Source organism: Oratosquilla oratoria, chromosome 40 (assembly GCF_046742065.1).
Source record: "Oratosquilla oratoria isolate Oo_2021 chromosome 40, ASM4674206v1, whole genome shotgun sequence".
Lineage (NCBI taxonomy): Eukaryota > Metazoa > Arthropoda > Malacostraca > Stomatopoda > Squillidae > Oratosquilla > Oratosquilla oratoria.
The window spans coordinates 1896950-1919388 of NC_134816.1; the positions used below are offsets into that span (position 1 = coordinate 1896950).

At 38.5% G+C, this 22439-nt stretch overlaps 1 protein-coding gene across 7 annotated transcripts in view; it reads right to left on the reverse strand.

The window, feature by feature from the left end:
* The window catches only part of LOC143020620 (uncharacterized), a 214087-nt gene that overhangs the window by 76941 nt on the left and 114707 nt on the right, over nt 1-22439 (reverse strand). The window lies entirely within an intron of this gene.

Consider the following 22439-nt stretch of genomic DNA (forward strand, 5'->3'; position numbering starts at 1 on the left):
GGCGAAGGGACGAGAAACTCAGAATGAGAAAAACTGATAGATTACTGCATGAGGAACGGTTTGAAAATAATGAATGGCTTTTATCAACATAAAGAGGAACATAAATTCACTAGATATAGATGGAATCAAAATACAGGACAGTTTGATCAAAAATCAATTATCGATTACATAGTATGTTCAGACAGAAGAATATTCACCAATATAAAGGTAATACCAGGAGTGAGTTTAGATTCAGATCATAGGTTACTGATGGCTGATCTTAAGATTGGTAAGGTAAAACCACGGCAATGTAGAAAAAGAAAAATATTAAAAAAAAAAAGTTTGCAAGAGGAAGATAAAAAGAATGCTTATAAAATCAAACTTACACAAAAATTAGAGAAGCAAAATGATGAGGAAAAAGAAAGATGGGACATTTTGAAAGAAGCAATCAGTGAAGTAGCAGAAGAAACTTTAGGGGAAGAATGGATCGGAGAAAATAGGAGAAGACACACACCTTGGTGGAATGAGGAGGTCAAACAGGCAGTAAAAAACAAAACTTTATAGTTAAGAAAGTGGCTAAGAAGACGAACACCGGAAAGCCGAGCAGAATATGTACTGGCAAGGAAAGAAACAAATCTTGCAAAATATCGAGCAAAGACAGAGACATGGAAAGAACTGGGAGAGAGATTGACAGAGGATTTGCAGAAAGGAAAAAAGTTACTATATGGAATAGCAAAGTCATATAGAAAAAGCAAGGCAAAGCAATATAACATTAAAGACCTAGACAACAGATGGACAGAATACTTCTAGGAGCTCCTAAATGCAGGAAATGAGGAACAATGGAAAGAGGCGGAGGAAGATTTAGATGGACAAGAACATGATGAAATCACTCAAAAAGAAATTGAATGGGCATTGAGAGAAATGAAGAATTCCAAAACACCAGGAGTAGATGAAATATCAATAGAGCTAATAAAGGAAGGAGGAAATGTAGTACAGCAAAATATATTGAAGCTCATAAATAAGATCTATAGAGAAGGAAGAATACCAGAGTGGGGTAAAACCCTAATAGCCCCAATTTTTAAGGGTAAGGGTGGTGCTGGAAATTGTAACAACTATAGAGGGATTTCCTTAATACCCCACATCACAAAGCTGTACGAGAGAATAATTGAGAGAAGAGTAAGAGACCTAGTAGAACCTTCATTAGGAGAAGAGCAGCATGGTTATAGAAGTAATAGATCAGTAACGGATTTAACTTTTGGACTAAGAATGGTAATAGAGAAGGCATGGGAATATAACCAAAGCCTATACATCACTTTCATTGATTTACAGAAAGCTTTTGATTCAATGCCTCGCGAAAAGGTATGGAGATGTATAGAGGAGAGGTATGGTATCAAGGGACATCTAAAGAAATCTATAAAAAGTTTGTATTACCCCTGTGTATGCAGTGTTAGAACATCAAAGGGGGCAGAAAAGTGGTTCCCTGTAGAAACAGGGGTTAAACAAGGAAGTGTGTTATCCCCTCTGCTTTTTATAGCATATATGGAAACTGTAATAGAGGATTTTAAAGAAGGTAAAGAAGAAAATTATAAGAACAGAATAATGGCTTATGCAGATGATATAGCTGAATGAAGCACAGATAGGGAAGAGATCGAAGAAGACATAAAAAGGTGGAATGAGTGCTTTATAAGGAAAGGCATGAAAATGAATGTAGAAAAGACAGAGATACTGACCGTTGCAGAAGAGAGGAACACGAGTTTAGCATCACCATAGGAAATAAGATGGTAAAAAATACAAACATCTTCAAATATCTTGGAAGTGTAATCACTAAGGAGGGTGGAAATAAGAGAGATATTTCAGAAAGAATGAATAAATTTAGTGCAAATGTTAGAGCTCTCTGGCCAATAATAAAAGAAAAACATGTACCTTTAGAAGTGAAAAGAATTATTTTCAATACTGTTTTGTCTCCTACCCTAACACACGGCTCAGAAAGTTGGGTAATGACAAAAGTAGACATAAGCAGGATTCAGGCAGCGGAAATGAGACCATTAAGAGCCATAGTTGGAAAGACGAGGAGAGATAAATTAAAAAAAATGAAGACATAAGGAAAAGCATTGGCGTCTGTTTAATGCTAAGCAAAATAGATGCTGCCCAGTTAAGATGGTTAGGACATTTAGAAAGAATGGTTGAAGAAAGAATTGCAAGGGGATGTTGGGAGTGGAAGCCGGATGGAAGAAGGCCAAGAGAAAGAGATGGAAAGAAAATGTTGAAGAAGCCCTCAGCAGACATGACTTGCCCAACATCGAAACTCTGAGGGAGGAAGGGGCCTTCCATGATAGAGCCAGATGGAGGAACATGCTGGGATCACTGACAGGCATAACGCCTACTACTGGGAGCTGAAGTAAGTAAGTAAGTAAGAAGCTAGTATATATTTTCCATTTTTCAGGTCTTTTGTCTTTCCTTCATTTTATCCAAGCTTTATCCCTTTCGTCTTTTAATTCCCAACATCTTTTGTTGTACCAGCACTTTACATATTCTATTTCTTCTTTTTGTTTTGTACTTTTCCACTCCTTCTTTATAAGTTGTTGTCAAAATATTCCATTTTTCTTCTACTGTTGTTTCCTCCTTGTGTATCCTTTCCCAGTCTGCTTTTTGAAGAAAAAAAAATCTTATTTTATCAAAATTTGTTTTTCCATACATCAATTTTCCCTTTCTATATTATTCGTTTTTTTTTAATGTATTTTTCCTCATTTATTTCCAGTTCAACCAATATGTAGTCACTTTTACTTATTGGTGTCTCATATTCACTCCTGTCCATTATTTCAGGTTCTGATGTGATTATTAGGTCCAGTCTCGATGGTTCTTTCTCATTTCTATATCCAGTATTCTCTTGTATCCATTGCGTCATTGTATGTTCTATAATCATATCAAGTAGTACATTTCCCCATAGGTCGTCTCCACCTTTCACTGTCACCTCTTCCCAGGAGATTTCTTTACAATTAAAGTTACCCATTATAACTATTGTTCCTCTATCTTACATTATCTTATTTAGTGTTATCTTTGTGTCTTTTAACATATTCTTGTGTTCTCTCTTCCCACGAAGCCGTTTTAGGAGACACATGATTTACTACAAACTTCTTGCTCTTCCCATCCTTGTCCTCCACTTCCATCATAATCATCTCTACTCTATTTTTTTCATATGCGACATTCCTCACATTTATATCCATCTTAGTCAGGAACATAACTCCACCCCCTTATTTTACCTCTCTGTTTCTAATCCAATAACTATATGCACCATGTCCAACACTGTTGGGTGGTAATGAACCTTTCAATTTTTTCTCTACAATTCCCATTATGTCCGGTTCTTTTTCCTTCAGGTAATCATTCAGTTCATTCAAGCCTGTTATTAAGCCATCTATGTTAGTGTAAGATACTTTTAATTTTCTGCTACTTCCATCTTTTTTTTTCTGTTTCCTTTCCTTTTTTCTCTGCTATGAACCATATCCTTACTTTCATATCCACTCCTCTCCAATAGAATTTATCTTTTTCTGACTCTGTTCTTTTCTCGTTTTTTTCTTAGCTTCTAGTCTTTATATGTTTTCATCCTCTCTTTCCTCTTTATTTATGTCGCTTTTTATCCATACCTGTTCATATTCATCACTGTCTACTACTTTCCCTGCTTTTGCTAAGATATTCTCTGCTGTCGTTTGTGACCTGAATTTGATCTTAATTGGTCTGGTCTTATCTGTATTGTATTTCCCTATTCTATATATTTCTTCAATTTCTTTCCCTGTTTCTTGTCCATCCTCTTGAACTACTTTTAATACCTTGTTTACCTTTTCCTTCTCCTCTTTTATTCTTGTGGTCCTATTTGGATTATGCTTCTGTTCCATCCCTAATATAATTATACATTCCTTTTTGTCCGCCAAGTCTCTTACTATATTCTCCTTCTCTCTCATCACTTTAATAACTGTATCCTTAGTTTGTTCTTTCATTTGTTGTGTCATTATATCTCTAAATACAATTTTGTTGTACTCTTGGACTTTTCTCCAACCCTGTGCTCCTTTTGCTATGAACTCTTTATTCCCTTTATTCTTCTTTAATTCCTCATTCTCATCTTTTACTTCTTTTAACTGTCTTTTTAATTCTTCTATTTCTTTAGTTAGGTTTTGATTTTCCTTCTTTAGTTCTTCCAGTTTATCAATTCTTTGGGTAGCTAGTGTTAATTGGTTAAACCTAACCTCCCATGCTTCGTAATTTTTTTCTTTCTTTTTTTTAGTTTCTCCTCTACATTTACTAGTCGGGGGAGGTTGTCACCTCCTCCCTCATTAAATCCATAAAAGCAGTTATCTTCTCTTTCCATTGAGCTCCTATTATCTATATTTCTGCTTTTGACACCTCTGCTTCCTTGTTCTTCTTTGTCTGTGTGTTTTCCACCCCTTTTGTTAACACCCCTTCTAACATCCGGGGCTCGTTCGTCCCGTTCCTATTTTCCTTCCAGTTTCCTCAGTAATCCCTCTCTCCTTTTTCTTCACCTTCCCACTACACCACGTGTATGTGTTTGTGTGTGTATGTGTGTGTGTGTGTGTGTGTGTGTGTGTGTGTGTGTGTGTGTGTGTGTGTGTGTGTGTGTGTGTGTGTGTGTGTGTATGTGTTTGTGCGTGCGTGTGTGTGTGTGTGTGTGTGTGTGTGTGTGTGTGTGTGTGTGTGTGTGTGTGTGTGTGTGTGTGTGTGTGTGTGTGTGTGTTTCCCTAGTTGTATACCTAGTTGTATTTTACTTGGGGACGGACAAAAACCCCGCCCTGCCTTCTCCGGACCAGTCGTCCTTCTTCCTTCATATGATTACCGTTTCTTCTTCCTCAATCTGTGCAGTAGTCCTTCCGGGTATCTGAGTTTAGTGAATACTTTGAAAATATATTTGATTTCATCCTCTAAAAATTCTTCGCTACAAATACGGTACGCCCTTAAGAAAAATCCTATAACCACTCCGTTTTTAATTTTGTTGCTATGCGCTGAGTAGAAATGAATCACATCGTCTTTATTGGTGCTTTTTCTGTAGACAGAGAATGATATCTTACTACCTCTCCTCCAAATCACCGTATCCAAGAAAGCTAGTCTGTTACCCATCTCGTGTTCGATAGTAAACTGGATGTTTGGTTCGACATGATTCAATCTACTCAACTTGTTATCTAATTGTACCTCTTTCCGAGCGATGACAAGAACGTCGTCCACATACCTCAGCCAAAGTGTGTCTCTACCCATTATCCTTATGAAATAATCTGTCTCTAAAACTTCCATATACAATGAAGCTAGAACCGCACTGAGAGGACTACCCATTGCAAGTCCTCGGTGTTGTCTGTATTCTTTCCCGTTGAAGGACTACTGCACAGATTGAGGAAGAAAGCAACGGTAATAATAAGAAGGAAGAAGGACGACTGGTCCGGAGAAGGCAGGGCGGGGTTTTTGTCCGTCCCCAACTCGAAGTACGCGGAGGAGTTGGGACATATTCTCACAAAAGCGGGTGTGAGCGTTGCTTTCTCCACGGGTACAAAATTAGGAGAAGTTGTCAAGAATAGAAATAAATCAGAAAAGGATATAGAGAAGGGCGCGATTTAAAATATACCTTGTGGTGGTTGTCCGTTAGGATATCATGGAGAGACGGGAAGATCAGTGGAGCTACGGACATATGAGCACAAAAATGACGTCAGAGCTCACAGAACCTCCAACTCGCTAGTAGTTCATATAGACCAATGTGGTCATCTTCCAGATTGGAACAAGATAGAGGTGCTCCACAAAGGTCTAGAGAAAAAGAAAAGAAAAATAGTGGAGGCAGCCTACATTACTTCCCACCCCTGAGAACGGAGGGAGAAGTGACACGGTCGGAGTCACATGAAAAGGGTGGAGGACGGATGAGAGTATAGAGGGAAGGGAACACGGCAAGGATTGATTATATAAGCTGTTCATTTTCTGAAATTGTATGTGAATAAAACTCCAACTGTTCTCTGCGTTCAACTCACCACCCTTCCACTCATTTGTCTTCCATAATTCATCATATTATATATATATATATATATATATATATATATATATATATATATACGCACGCACACTCACGCACACAAGCACACACACCCGCACACACACACACACACACACACACACAGACACATAAAACACACACACACACACACACACACACACACACACACACACACACACACACGTGAGCGCGCGAGCACTTTCACTATTTTCTTTTCGTATCTATATCCAGTTTTCTTTTTATTCCCTCCTCTCTACATTCCTCCTCAACCAACATACTTGTACTTACCTATGCTTTCCAGCTTCCAAATTCTATCGATTACATTAGTCAACACCAAATTTATTGTTTATTTATATCTATATTTATTTATCTATTTATTCTAGCTGATTCAGGACATTTTTTATGTGCTGAATCTAAAAATTACATTGGTTTTGCTTAATCAGGTCAACTCTCTGAAGTAAGCTACATATATTTTTTACGTTTTTGTTTTTTTTCTACGGTTATTTTCACGTGATATGATGCACAATTCTTTCATGTAAACAAATTCTGAAGATTTTGCATGTGCCAACTTATGATTATTTTTTCTATTACAGGTAAATGTCAAAGTCATCTACCAAGCTTCGGCTAGAAGATCTTGTTAAAATAAGCCTGACGTATTCTGCTACATCTGCGGTGAATACACCATTATACCTAACAGGAATAAAGTCACAAGTTTCATGGAGAGTGCTTACCATTCTTATTTTGGTATTAAACTTGATGACCAGGACAAAGCTTGGGCGCCACACATGGTATTCAAGTCATGCACCGAGTGTCTGCGTCAGTGGACCAAAGAGAAGAAGATTTCTCTGAAGTTTGGATTTTCCATGGTTTGGAGGGAGCTGACAAACCATGTCACTGACTTCTATTTCTGCGCTATTGATGTGACTGGGATCAACAGAAAGAACCGAAGTAGCCTCAAGTATCCTGATCTTGAATCAGCACGTAGTCCTCTAGCTCACTGTAATGAAATTCCAGTACCTGTCTTTGGAGAACTTCCTGACATCAGTGACGAAGATTTCTCCATTGTTCCAGAAGATGACCAAGATGATCTAGTTTGCGATCTCAGCTTGTCAAAGTCCTCTTCCGAGATTGGCATCCAGATTGAAAGAAAAGAACCTCCTTTCTGACAGTGCTTGCATCACCTTTTACCGCAACAGACATCAAGAGTTCCTCCGTTTCTTCATTGAAGAGAAGGACTTGGTGTACTGTACAGATATTGTCCAGCTTCTGCACAAGCTTGGAGTGTCACAGTATGAACCCAAAGATTGGAGCCTGTTCATTGACAGCAGCAAGCGACTGGTGAAATGTGTTCTGCTTCATAACGGTAACTAGTTTGCCTCTGCACTCCTTGCTCACTCGACTACACTGAAGCAGAATTTGTTATGATCATCATGAATGGCTTATTTGTGTTGACCTGAGGATGGTGAATTTTTTTGTTGGGAAAACAGACCGGCTTCACCAAGTACCCATGCTTTCTGTGCATGTGGGATAGTAGGGACACTGCTCAGCATTACTCAAAGAAGGGCTGGCCGGTGCAGGAGGAATTTGTGCCTTACAGAGGAAGGAACGTCATCAACAATCCTCTGGTAGACAGAGATAATAATCTTCCCACCACTTCACATCAAACTCGGCTTGATTAAACAGTTCACCAAAGCTCTAGACAAGGATAGTGGCTGCTTCACTTACTTGTGCCTTTTCCAGGAATAACCATAGAGAAGTTGAAAGCTGGCATCTTTGATGGTCCTCAAATCCATCAGCTCATCAGAGATCCTAAGTTTGAAAAATCAATGAACGAAGTTGAACTGGAAGTATGGAAAGCTTTTGTTCTGGCCTTGAAGAACTTTCTTGGTAACAGCAAGGCCAGGAACTATGCAGAACTTGTCACCAATATCCTGACTGCTTTCAGAAACCATGGATGCAACATGAGCATCAAAATCCATTACTTATCCTCACATATGGATTGGTTTCCTGAAAATCTGGGATCAATGAGCGATGAACAGGGGGAGAGATTCCATCAGGACATAAAAGAGATGGAGACCAGGTATCAAGGACGCTGGGATGCAGTCATGATGTCTGATTACTGTTGGACTCTGAAGAGAGACATCCCTGTTGGAGATCATTCGAGGGGTTCGAAGAAACGGAAGTTTATGCCCTGAATTTTGAACAATGACGACGTAACATTCCATTTGCATGTACTTACCTTGATCAATGTTTATTATTCAATTTACAGAAAATAAAGTTTGTAACATTTGATAAATACATTCATTTAGAATTTTTTTCTCCTAAAACCTTTTTTGAGTGAAAAATATTAACGAAAATCAACTGATAACGTCACATATGTAATCAATTTAGAAGTTCGGATTTTTCAAAATCAACTTAGCATAAAAACCTGACCTAATTGAGAAAAATGGGTGTCATTTTTTATTCAGCGGTGCAAAAAGGTCTTAATTCAGTTGAAAAAACAGCCAACGTACATTTTTTTTAACCCAGTGTCATTTCATTTACCGTGCTTTGTAATTTAAGTCTTATTTGGACTGGTTGAGTCCTTCCTTGTGGATACATGACTCATCTAAAAATCTCTGTTTTTTAGTGTACATTGGCATCATTATCAGCGTTTTCTCAATTTATTGTTTTTATATAATTTCCCCTATTTTCTGCATCTTTTTCCATCCTCCTTACTAATTCAATTGATAATGTTTTCTCTTATTGTTTCTATGTCACTTTTTTTCTTTTTTGTCTATCTTAGCCTTCTCTATCTGTAGTTTATCGTACTTTTCAGGTTGCCTAACTCATTCCCTTAGTTTTCTCTTAATGTCGCCTCTTCACGTAATTTATCCTTGAACCCTTCAATTCCTACTCCATGGGCTTCTATTTCCTTATAAAGCAAATGTAGAGTCGATTTATTTTTCTTCTTTTATTTTATTTATTCTGTTTTGTTACTGTTTTTGATCATTCAGACAGTCTTGCATTTCTTGTTCTTGACTCATCCAAGTTCCTCAGATCATCAATTATGTTACAGTCATTAACGGTCTTGGTTATCAATGGCACCAAAGTCTACATCTCCTTTATCATTCGCCATTGTCTATTGACTCATGAAAATGTATTTTAAATAGCTTCTCTCTCTCTCTCTCTCTCTCTCTCTCTCTCTCTCTCTCTCTCTCTCTCTCTCTCTCTCTCTCTCTCTCTCTCTCTCTCTCTCTCTCTCTCTCTCTCTCTAATGGATCCCACGTTTTTCACCAACAACTCCAACCCTTTTATTACATTGAGATAACTTCTTGGGAACTTGAGAATTTACTTGAAGTATCAGTTGTCCCGTGGCTTCGAAACCGTTTTTTGAAGGCTCGTTAGAACTCCTGCCGAACAAGACTAACTTTCAGTCCCGGTACGTCAGACTAGCTTCAACCCTGGTACCAGTGACAAGCTTTAACCCTGTCACCAGAAGGACAATAAAACCTCGGCAAGGATCTACAGCCATCGAAGCCTCAAGCTTGTATATTAATTCTAACGATTTGTTAGAGAACTCAAACAGGTAAGTTCTCTAACGTTCTGTTTTGTTCAATTAATTACGACAAAATCGCTGACCTGACTGTTGGGCCCTCGCCCCCAAATGACCAGACCTAAGGTATGCATATTACCTTCCGTGACCCAGACCTCACTCCCAGCCCCGCTCCGAGAACCAAGAATGTTCGAAACGTCCGTATGACATTTCGTATTCAATTTCAAATAGGTTTTTATATTGTCAAAGTTTGCTTTCCTGAAGTCTGGTACTTGAACGTTATTCGTACTTTTTATTTTTTCCCAAATAACATTAAATCTTATTTCTTGATGATCGCTAGAGCCTAGACTATCTCCCACTATTACGCTGCTAATTTGGTGCTCATTATTTGTTAAAATTGAGTCCAGGGTATTTTGTCCCCTCGTAGGATCGGTGATCACTTGTTTTAGGAAATTATCATGCACCGCATCTAGGAATTTCTTTGCTTCATGATCTCCTATTAAAGTTTCCCAGTCAATGTTTCTATAATTAAAATCTCCCATGATCACAACGTTTTTGTACTGGGACGCTCTGTGAATTTCATGAATCAGGGGATCAGTCTGCTCAATGCTGAGGTTAGGAGGTCTATACAAGACGCCAATAATAACTTTCTTATTCTTGCCTATAATCTCTACCCAAATAGATTCCGTACAGTCCTCTTCCTTAATCGAATTGTTGATAATACAGTTTAATGTATTTTTAACGAAAAGTGCTACACCTCCCCCATTCCTGCCAACCCTATCCTTATGAAAAAAAAACTTATATCCTTCTATTTCGATTTCCGGAAGGAAATGTTTATCAGCCATGTTGATCCAGGATTCAGTAATAGCTATAATATCGAAATTTTCTACGCATGCTTTACCTCGCAGCAAATAAATTTTGTTAATTATGCTCCTGCTATTTGTATAGTAAACTTTAAGTTTATCTTCCCTCCACCTGCTTTGGTTACGCTTTACACAGTCCTTCTCTAAATTGCTTCTATTGCCTAAACTATATTCCGATACACTCCCCCCTACTCCCACGTAATCTACCCGAAAAAATCCTGTAGGATGCCTACTTCCCGCTCAAGGGATTCAGCAAAGAGCCGAAATCCTCTGGGAGACAAGTGCCCATCCATTGGCCTTACAATGTTTTGCCAGCATGCAATTCATTGCAATAGCCCTGGAATGCCATATGCCTCCAACTCTACGCCTCGGAAGGATTCCACATACTACAGGAACACCTCCCCTATTTCTAATCTTGTCTAGTGCATCCCGGTAGTGCATAAATAATTCCTCACTTCCTGACTTACCTATATCATTTCCTCCGGCACTCAAGCAAACTACTGGGTCCTTACCTTCCCCTACTAGACACTCTTCAATCCTATCTCTAACACCTCCTATGCCCGCGCCGGGGAAGCACACCTGCTTCCTATGTTTCCTATCTTTGTCGCAGAAAACCCTGTCTAAATACCTCACTTGACTGTCACCTACTACCAAAATCTTACCTGTGGGCAGGGATCTAGCGTCTGATCTTTCCTTCTTCTCTTGGATTTCATTAGTTTCTTCTTCCTGCAGATTTGCCAGTATTTGAAACGAGTTCTTGCATTTCAGCGGGGCTGGTGAGGACTTTTTTCCACTTTTCCGCATCTTATTTTTCACCGTATTCCATCCATGTTCATCGCTAATTTTGTCTTCCGTATTATGGGCCTTCGAGCGAAGAACCCGATTCTCCTCTTTCAGGCACTTAACAGCATCCTCCAAGGCTTCAATTCTACAAAGTAGAGGTTGTTCCTCTTCGACGCTGAACACGGTAACACAATCACTCGCCATATCACTAACTGAAGCAGCTACCCGGTTGACCTGACCTAAGTGACGACTACTGTTGTTTCTAATTTCTTTAGCAAATTCTTATGGGGCACCTTATCAAAAGCTTTTTTCAGGTCTAGAGAGGCACAATCAGCCCATCCATCTCTTTCCTGTATTATATCTATTAGTCTTAAATAGAAATACGTCAGGTTTGTGACACATGATCTTCCTTGTGTAAATCCAAATTGCCTCAGATTTAGTACTTTTTTTTTCTCCAAATGCTTTACCCATCTAATTCTTTCACAAATTTTTGCTACCGTACTTATAAGAGAGACCGGTCTATAGCATGTAGGGTCTTCTTTGTTTCCCCCCTTATATATTGGTACTATATTTGCTCTTTCCCAATCTTCTGGATCTTTTCCTTCCTTCAATGAACTGCTTATTAGACTATGTATTTTGTCTGTTAGTTCGTTCCTGCATTCTCTCAAAATCCAGTTTGCCATTTCATCTGGACCATGCGATTTTTTGACATCGAGATTACTTATATAATTTATTATCTTATTCTTTGATACTTCTATCTCTTTCATGGGGGGGAACTTTCCCCTCCCACTCGTCATCTCTCAGTTGTATGTTCTCCCTCGTAAACACTGATTTAGAATGCTTGTTCATAATTTCTGCCATTTCTATTTCCTCTGTGTATTCTATTCCTCCTTGTCGTACTTTCACTAATTCTTGTTTGTTTTTCAGTTTGTTGTTTACAAATCTATAAAATAGTTTGGTTGATCTTTACATTTTTCTATGATATCCTTTTCGTGTTTTCTCTTTTCTTCTCTGCACACTTGTACATATTCATTTCTATAATCAGTATGTATTTTCCATTTTTCGAGTTTTTTGTCTTTCCTTCATTTTATCCAAGCTTTATCCTTTTTATCTTTTAACTCTATATCTTTTGTTGTACCAACATTTTACATATCCTTTTTCTTGTTTTTGTCTTGGAACATACTTTCCACTCCTTCCTTATAAATTGTTGTCAAAATATTCCATTTCTCTTCTACTGTTGTTTCCTCTTTGTATATCCTTTCCCAGTTTGCTTTTTGAAAAGAAAAAAATCTCAATTGATCAAAATTTGTTTTTCCATACATCATTCTTCCCTTTCTATATTGTTCGTTTTTTCTCATGTATTTTTCTTCATTTAGTTCCAGTTCTATTAATATGTGGTCACTTTTACTTTTTGGTGTCTTTTTGTCCATTATTTCAGGTTCTGGGGGTGATTATTAGGTCTAGTCTTGATGGCTCTTCCTCATTTCTATACCTAGTATTCTCTTGTATCCATTGTGTCATTGTATGTTCTATAATCATATCAAGCAGCACATTTCCCCATAGGTCATCTCCACCTTTCACAGTCATCTCTTCCCAGCAGATTTCTTTATAATTAAAGTCACCCATTATAATCATTGTTTCTCCATTATCCATTGTCTTATTTAGTGTTATCTTTGTGTCTTCTAAAAATATTCTTGTGTTCTCTCTCTTCCCACGAAGCCGTTTTAGGATGCACATAATTTACCACAAAAATCCTGCTCTTCTTGTCCCTGTCCTCTATTTCTATCATGATTATTTCCACTTTATTCTTTCCATATGTAACATTTCTTCCATTTATATCCTTCTTAGTCAGGAACATAACTCCACCACCTTGTTTTACTTATCTGTTTCTAATCCAACGATTATATACACCATGTCCTACACTGTTGGGTGGTAATGGACCTTTCAATTTTGTCTCCACGATTCTCATTATACAAAGGATTACAAAGGCGGAGCATGCCGACAGGAGACCTTTTCATCCATATCTAGGTCGGATGCGAAAAAAAAAAATCATATTAATAAAACAATAAATGAAAACTATAATAATGTAAATAACAAATAAAATACATAAATAAATGCATAGGTAGAGTTAAATAATAAACAAACAGGTAAGTAGTAAATAATAATAAATTGACATATAACTAATAATAAATGAAAATCAGACAGACAAATGATAACAAAACAAAAATAAATAATATAAAATAAATTATAATCATTACAGCATCTTACTTAGGTATTTATCTAAATGATTCTTAAAGCTTCGAACTGAACTACATTGCACTACCTGTGCAGGAAGTTTATTTCATTCATTAACTACACGGTTGGCAAAGTTCTCTCCACCTACTTCCAAATTGAATCTATTTCCGGACAGTTTGAGACCATTGTTTCTTGTCTGATTCTCATTCAATGTGAAAATTTGGTCACTTTTGATGTTGTCAATTCCCTTTAAAATCTTAAAGACCTGTATCAAGTCACCTCTGAGTCTACGCTTTTTTAGGGAAAGCAGATTCATATGTTTTAGTCGATTTTCGTATGATTTATTTTTGATATTTGGAATCAGTTTTGTGGCTCGCCGTTGTACTTTTTCCAGTCTGTCAATGGTAATCAATCAGTGCATTCAAGCCTGTTATTAACTCATCTATAATTGTTTAAGACATCTTGGAGGCTGTGATTATAAAATATTTACAACCCAGTATTAATGTACAAACGAATGATTTCTCCCTCCTCCCCAGCATGAAGCCTACACGTGGGAGACATTTGTTCACAAAAACAGCTGCCGGATCAGAGAACACCCATACACAGACAACCCACAGATATTCAAAACAAGCACCCCGCAGAGGACAAAATGTCATACCTTAGACGATCGGCTAGGCTGAGGAATCAACCAAATATCGCCAACCAAGCAGAGGAGAGTCATTAGCGATCTCCCCAAGTTTTACCTTTATTCATTTTCATACCCACCATTGACATACTTCCCTTCATTCCCAACTGAAGATGCAGAACGATCTACGAAACGTCTTGGATTTATTCTACTGTGTTTAGTTTAGTTTCATTTATTTTGTGTATAACATAGACTTCTGTGTTAGTATAAGTTCCCAATGTCAATTGGAAATTTGCCTCTTCCCCTCTCTTTTCCTCAAAAATCTACTTTCCGAAAACTAGAAAGCTTACGAAAGAAATAAAGTTTTAATGAATTTGCTGTCGTTTTCAACAGAATATGCTTGAAAGAGACTCTCCTGCAACACTTCACGAATATATATACATGCATATATATATATATATATATATATATATATATATGTATATATGTATTGTAAGAGGCCGGTAGTTGTACGAATGTAAATGAGCCTGCCTGCTCGCCTGTTGTTTTGATAACATCGAGGTGACGCTATGTCTATGTAAACACACCGACGGTGGTGACTGTTTTATAATCGATGATGTAATCAAAACTCTGTAAGCGCAGGTTAGCTTCGTTTGACTAATGCTGAGGTAAACAATTTTGCTAGTGGCATTGCAATGGCTTTCCGGAATGGTGCAAGGTGGAGAAGGAGAAAAAAACTATTGGTGCATGAATTCAAAGTCACGCCCATAAGGAGTGACATTTATTTGAAAAGTCACCGGAGATTGGATTAGAAAAATTAGTGACGTCAGACGAAGGTAGCTTAGCGTAGGATACGGGATCTCGTGAGAGAGGATCAGGAGACGATCTAGAGAGACGATCTAGGGAGACGATCGAGAGAGACGATGTAGAGACGAGAGAAAGAGATCCCGAGTGTAACCAGAAGGTGAAATTACAGTGAAAGAAGAAAGAAAATTCACCACCCTTTTATTAACCCAAAGGACGAGAGAACTAGGCACGGGGGCTAGAAAATAGTGAGACTACAGGAAATACAAGGCATTGGGCCTACTGCTTAAGAGGAACTTGAATATTTAGTGAAACTCACGTAACGAGAGGCAAGGGGCCTCGAGACGAGTGATATTACAAGTCAAATTTAAGTGTAATGATCGAGGACCGACAGTGGTGGTGACAGTGGTGACAAGGGGTGGTGAAATGTATATATATATATATATATATATATATATATATATATATATTTATATGTATATATACATATATATATACATGTATACATATATATATACATATATACATATATACACACACACAAATATATATATATATATATTAATATAAATAATATATATATATATATATATATATATATATATACCAAAGGCTTTTTCCCCCTACATGGGGGGGTAGCCAAAAAGAAAAAGGCATAGAAATCACTCCCACCCATTCCATTTCCTATATATTCCACTCCCCTCCACCCTCTTCCCTCCCTCTTATCCTGGCACCTCCTGGATGACGGGTCATCCCTGCATCCTGTCCACTGCCCTGGGTCAGCAGTGTCGCAAGGCACAACATATCCACAGCAAGGCCGCTTCATAAATTCATCATGCAGAAAAGGAGACGACGGGGAGAAATCCCTTCGGGCTGCTTCAAAAAAAAAAATTCTCATACATACATTCTCACCCTCCCCATCCCCCACACACTCCCCCTCATGCATCACTGCATCATCTATATACAACCCCTCTCCATCCCCTCTTCTTTCCTCTCCCGTCCTTCCTCAACAGACATTCCTCTCTTTTGTAATGCCCCTTTCACCCCAGCTATCCTTCTCATGTTAGGACGCCCCCTCATATTCACTGCCTTCCACACTTCTTTTACTAATCTTTCTTCACTCATTCTTTCCATGTGTCCAAACCATCCTAATACTCTTTCATCAACCCTATCTCCCAGTTCCCTTTCCACCCCTGTTCTCTTCTTCACCTCATTTCTCACTCTATCTAGCCTAGTAACCCCTATCATACTTCTCAGACATTTCATCTCAAACACATTCAAACTCCTTCTCTCTTCCTCTCTCATGTTCCATGTTTCTGCCCTGTACAATGCTGTTGGCACAATCACTCCTTCATACAGTCTCCTATTAGCATCCATTCCCAGATGTCTATTTCTCATTGCACTTTTCAATCCACCAAGGCATTTACTCGCTTCTCTCAATCTACACCCTACATTCACCTTCACTCCACCTTTTCCTGCCACATTTGCACCCAAGTATCTAAAACTATCCACTTCCTCCAGTCTTTCATCCTTAATGCTCACTTCCAGCCTGCTGTCATTCTCTCTCCTTGTACATCTCATCACCTTACATTAACCCACATTTATCTCCAGCTTCCTTCTTTCACACACCTTCTCAAACTCTGTCACTAACTTTCTCAATCCCTCCTCTGATCCTGCCACAACCGCAGTGTCGTCAGCAAACAACAACTGGCTCACCTCCCACTTTTCTCCATTTTCTTTAATCATCTCCAACCCCTTGAACCACTACCCTTGCATTCACCTCTCGCACCACCCCATCCATGTAAAGATTGAACAGCCATGGCGACATAACAAATCCCTGTTGAAGTCCCACCTTTACCTCAAACCATTCACTCTCTCCATTTCTAATCCTAACACAAGCTCTGCTACCCTCGTAAAAAATCTTGACTGCTCTTATTAGCTTTCCTCCTATCCCATACATCTGCAGTACCTCCCACACTGCCTTACTGTCTACCCTGTCATAAGCCTTTTCTGGATCCATAAAAGCCCCCAAAAACATCCTTACCTTTTCCTATAGCTTTCTCACATATCTGTCTTACCACAAAAATCTGATCTACACAACCCCGACCTGTCCTAAACCCACACTGTTCCTCACCAATTACTCCCTCTGTTCCTCTCCTAATCCTCTCAATCAAGACCATCCCATAAGCCTTCCCAACTACACTCAACAAGCTTATCCCTCTGAAACTGCTACATTCACACTTGTCCCCCTTTCCCTTGTAAAGTGGAACTATACAGGCACTCCTCCAGTCCTCCGGCTCTCTGTCCTCTCTTAAACAAATATGAAATAACCTCACCAGCTAGTCCACCATAACTGTACCTCCATTCTTCAGACATTCTGCATGGCATCCATCCATACCAGGTGCCTTACCTGCCCTCATCATCTTAACAGCTGCTTTCACTTCATCCTTCCCTATTTCTCCTCCATTTTTCTCATTCATTACTCTCATTTTCTTAGCACTTCCCACTGCAACTACCTTTCCCTCCCTATCCTCCTTCACATTTAGCAACTCCCTAAAATACTCTGCCCACCTTCCTCTCACTGCCTTCTCTTCCATTATCATCTCTCCATCTGCACCTTTTATATTTTCTTCTTCACTTGATTCGCTTCCTCTTCCTCTTTTAATTTCATTCCAAAACATCTTTTTTATTGCTTTCAAAAATTTCTGTCATACTCCTACTCCATTTCACATCTGCTCTCTTCTTTGCTTCCTTTATCTTATGCTTAACATCCCTTCTCTTTACTTTGTACCTCTCATACGATTCCCTCGTCCTAATTTGCAGCCAATCTATGAATGTCTGCATCTTCTCTTCTACACCCTTCTTTGCTTCCTCATCCCACCATTCCCTACTCTTCCTTCTATTTCCTCCCGCCCTCCTTGTTCCACACACCATCTTTGCACACCTTATAACTCCCTCCTTGAACCATCCTCATTCCTCCTCCACTCCTAGTTCTACTCTATCCTTTACTCCCTCCCACTCCTATTTCAGCTTCTTCTTATACGCACTCTCTTTTTTTTTCTCATTGAAGCAGTTTACTCTAAGTACCTTCTGTCCTTTTCCTCTTTCTTCACCTATTCTCCACTCTCATTTTACCTTACACCAGAAAATAATCTGGTATTCCTCCACTCTCTCCCCTCAGAACATGTACATCCTCGACTCTTCCTACCATACTCTTGGTCACCACTATATAGTCCATTAACGCTCTATCTGCTACCCTTCCATTCACCACCCTCTCCCATGTATACTTATGCTTGACTTTCTTCCTAAACACTGTATTTGCTATCATCAACTCTCTTTCGAGACACATCACCATCAATCTCCACTATGATTTTTGCCTGGAGCTCTATACTTCCCAATCACTCTGTCTATTGGTTTATTTCCTACCCTAGCATTAAGGTCTCCCAATACAACAACATTGACATTTCTCCCTAAACCCTCTATGCACTCATTTATATGCACCCAAAAAGCCTCCCTTTCCTCTACGCTCTTCTTAGTGCAAGGTCCATACTGTAACCGATAAAAAGGTTGTGGTTACATAAGGAGGACTTAATGCGGGCGAGATAAACTCCAAAACGGGAGTTTTCTTCTATTTATTAACAATGAAGGCAATCTGGTTACAAATAATATAAGGTACAAATGGGCCCTGTGGGCGAATAACAATATGTGCCAGGCCTTGACCTAGGGCACAACTGGCTGGCAGCCTCTCGGCCTGCCTAGCTTTGGCCAGTAGGTTCTTGACCTACCTAGCTCTGGCGTCTGGCCGGTAGGCTCTTCATGTACCCAGCTCTGGCGTTCGTGACATGGGTGTTATAGGTTATATAGGGGGTTAGTGGGTTGTTGTAACTAAAGGAGTTAGTTTCGATATTCTATGCATTGGGGTCAGTTTTATATATGAGGGTTAGTCCTATAGTTGGTGGATGTTGTTAAGTATATTATATATATGTTAGTTTATGGGTAATATAATAGGGCAGTTATAATAAAGGATTTTAATAGGTTAGTCTGGTGACATTGGGTATCTATATCTTGTTTGTCTTGAAATGTGCTGCGTTAGATGTATGTTCTGGGAAATGCAAAGTAAGCAAGAGGGGAGTCTCGCTATGTTGCAAGCATGTGGATCACGTGCGTGGTGGGTGATGGTTAGTAATGGTTACACATACGCACTTACAAAAACCAACATCTCCCGTCCCAGCTTCACCTTCATCCATATATGTATATATATATATATATATATATATATATATATATATATGTATATACATATATATGTATATATATATATAATACATATATATATGTATATATATAAATACATACATATAATATATGTATATATATATTTATATATATATATATATATATATATATATATATATATATATACATAACAACCACAATGCACTTTAATTCTAAGCCATCAAAGGCCGACATGCATAAATTGAAATGCAGTACCGCATTTCAATTTCTGCATGTCAGCCTTTGATTGCTTAGAATTAAAGTGTATTGTGGTTGTTAAAAATGTATCTCTAATCACCGGGACCCATTCAGTGTTGTGCACATATATATATATATATATATATATATATATATATATATATATATATATATATATATAATATATATATATATATTTATATATATATGCAAAGTAGACCACTTGGAAAAAGAAACTAACGAAGCAGAGCGTTTTCGTATATTACATCTTCAGTGCACTGAAGATGTAATATACGAAAGCGCTCTGCTTCGTTAGTTTCTTTTTCCAAGTGGTCTACTTTGCATAAGTGAACACACGTACCCGTGTTCTTATTAGCATATATATATATATATATATATATATATATATATATATACATAAACATATGTATATATGTATATATAACACACAGGAACCCACAGTCGGAGAAAGAATAAACTTCGAATAGAGAATAATCCTATATTTCGGCTATCAACTGTAGCCCTCTTCAGGAAAGTACATAAGATAGAGAACAGAGGGGACTTATAAACTACAGTAAGAAGAGATGTGGACAGTTGACCTCACTCAGACGCGGGGCTAACTGGGGTGGCGGAGGAGGGAGGGGGTGAGGAGAGGGGAGGATGTAACGTCCGCACGAGCTTATTTATTGCTGCGCGTGAGATAATGTCAGGTGTCCACTGCCCTTTAGAAATATTAATATTAGGGCATTCCTCAATTAATGCTGATTCGACTATTTTCCTCCTGAAACCACAGTGGGACTTGAACACTAATCTGGCCTTACCCCAGTCGAAAGAATGATTCTTATTTTTAACATGAAGAAATACAGCCGAATTTTCCTGCCCATACCTAATTGACCTTTTATGTTCTGCCAATCTAGTGTTCAAGTCTCTCCCGGTTTGACCCAAGTAAACCAAATCACAATCTTTGCAGGGCAAACAATAAACACCAGGTGACTCAACTTCCTTCGGCTTTTGTTGAACGTTCACAATTTGCTTACGTACGGTGTTAGGATAGTGATAAGCAATAGTGAGACGTTCACGAGGAAACAATTTAGTAGAAGAACTGATGGTATTATTGAATGGAATCTTTAAAATGTCCTTAAAGGAGCGGTGAAAATTTGAGGGGACGGAAGTTTTAAAATGGTTTGCCCTAGCCTTACTGAGGGCTTGGTCCAGAAACCAAGGAGGATAAGCCAACTTCTCAAGTTGACATTTGATCACCTCAATCTCGTGGTCCAGAAATTGAGGACTGCAAATCCTGAAAGCCCTCAAAAAAAGGCCAGAGGCAACACTTTTTTTGACATTGTCAGGGTGATTGCTAAAAAAGTGGAGATAACTGCCTGAATGGGTGGGCTTACGGTATACTGTAAAGAATAAATTATCATCAGTTCTTCTTAATAAAATATCCAAGAAAGGGATTTGGTGTCCTTCTTCCCATTCAACTTTAAATTTAAGATTCGGGGTCAATTGGTTCAATTTATCATGGAACACTTCAAATGGGCCCCAACTGTCATCCCATGCCGAAAAGATATCGTCTACGTACCTGAGCCAAATCATTTCGGGCGGTTTGATGCTGGGCAAAAGGGTACACTCAAAATACTCCATGTACAAATTGGCCAAAACAGGAGACAAATTGGAACCCATACTGCAACCGAATTTTTGACGGAAGAATTGGTCTTGAAAGGAGAAAACATTTGAAGAAACACACAGGCGAACTAAAGCAAGAATTTTGTTGACAGGGAGGGGGAAAGAGTCTTGAAACGGTTGCAGTTTGGTTTCCAAAAAAGTAAGTACATCATCAGATTTCTCCCAGTCCATCCGGTGATTAAATTTATTAACGTGTTGAAACACTGCTGAATTTACTTGGCCATATCTAATCGACCTTTTGTGTTCATTTAATCTTGCATGTAAAGATTGTAACCTTTCATACATTGGCCAGACGGGGAGAGACCTACCGACAAGATTAAATGAACACAAAAGGTCGGTTAGATATGGCCAAATAAATTCAGCAGTGTTTCAACACGTTAATAAATTTAATCACCGGATGGACTGGGAGAAATCTGATCTCATTTATAAATCAGGGTGTGGGTTCAGAAGGAAAATGGTGGAATCAACATTAATTGATTATCTGCCCACGATGAATATTTCCAAGGGTCAATGGACCCCAGACATCATTTCAGGACTATTCATCACCAAAAATATTGTCAACAAGCTTCCTCCCCCTCCCCCTGACCCGACCTCGTGTCAGCCTCAGGTCAACTAGGGTTGGGGCAGTAAATGTCCATATTTCTCCTCATGAACGAACAAGGCGTTTGATGTTCGGTGGTCCCTCAGGTCACTGTTGTGTTCATATGTCCGCTTGTGTAGGCCTCTTTCTGTTTCTCCAAAGTAGTTTAGGTCACAGTCACCACATGGGATTCTGTAAACCATGCTGTTGTTATTATATTCTCTTCTATCTTCACCTCTCACTATTTCACTTATCTTCGTACTGGATGAACTGGCGATCTTCGGCCCTGCTCTGCGGAATAAATGTCCCAATTCTTTTGTGTACTTGGAATTGTGAACTACAAAGAAGCCACCTTTCTTAGTCTCCTTTATCTCATCCTTTTTCTTTTCCATTGTTTTAAGCGCTATTCATTACTTTTCGGCACATAGTGAAAGGATAAAGACAGGAGTAATAATCTGATTTTTTCTCAGAGGGTTCCGGGTATGCAGTGACAAACATATCGACAAAGAGTTCAACTACATTTTTAAAGTATTCTCAGGACTTAAATATTCAAAAGGTTTAATCCATGGTTTAGAGAAAATAGCGCTTAAAACAACGGAAAAGAAAAAGGATGAGATAAAGGAGACCAAGGAAGGTGGCTTCATTTTGGTTCCCAACTCCAAGTACATAGAAAAGTTGAGACATTTACTCCGCAGAGCAGGGTTGAAGATTGCTAGTTCATCCAGTACGAAGATAAGTGAATTAGTGAGAGGTAAGGATAGAAGAGAACATAATAACAACAGCATGATTTACAGAACCCCATGTGGTGGCTGTGACCTGAACTACTTTGGAGAAACAGG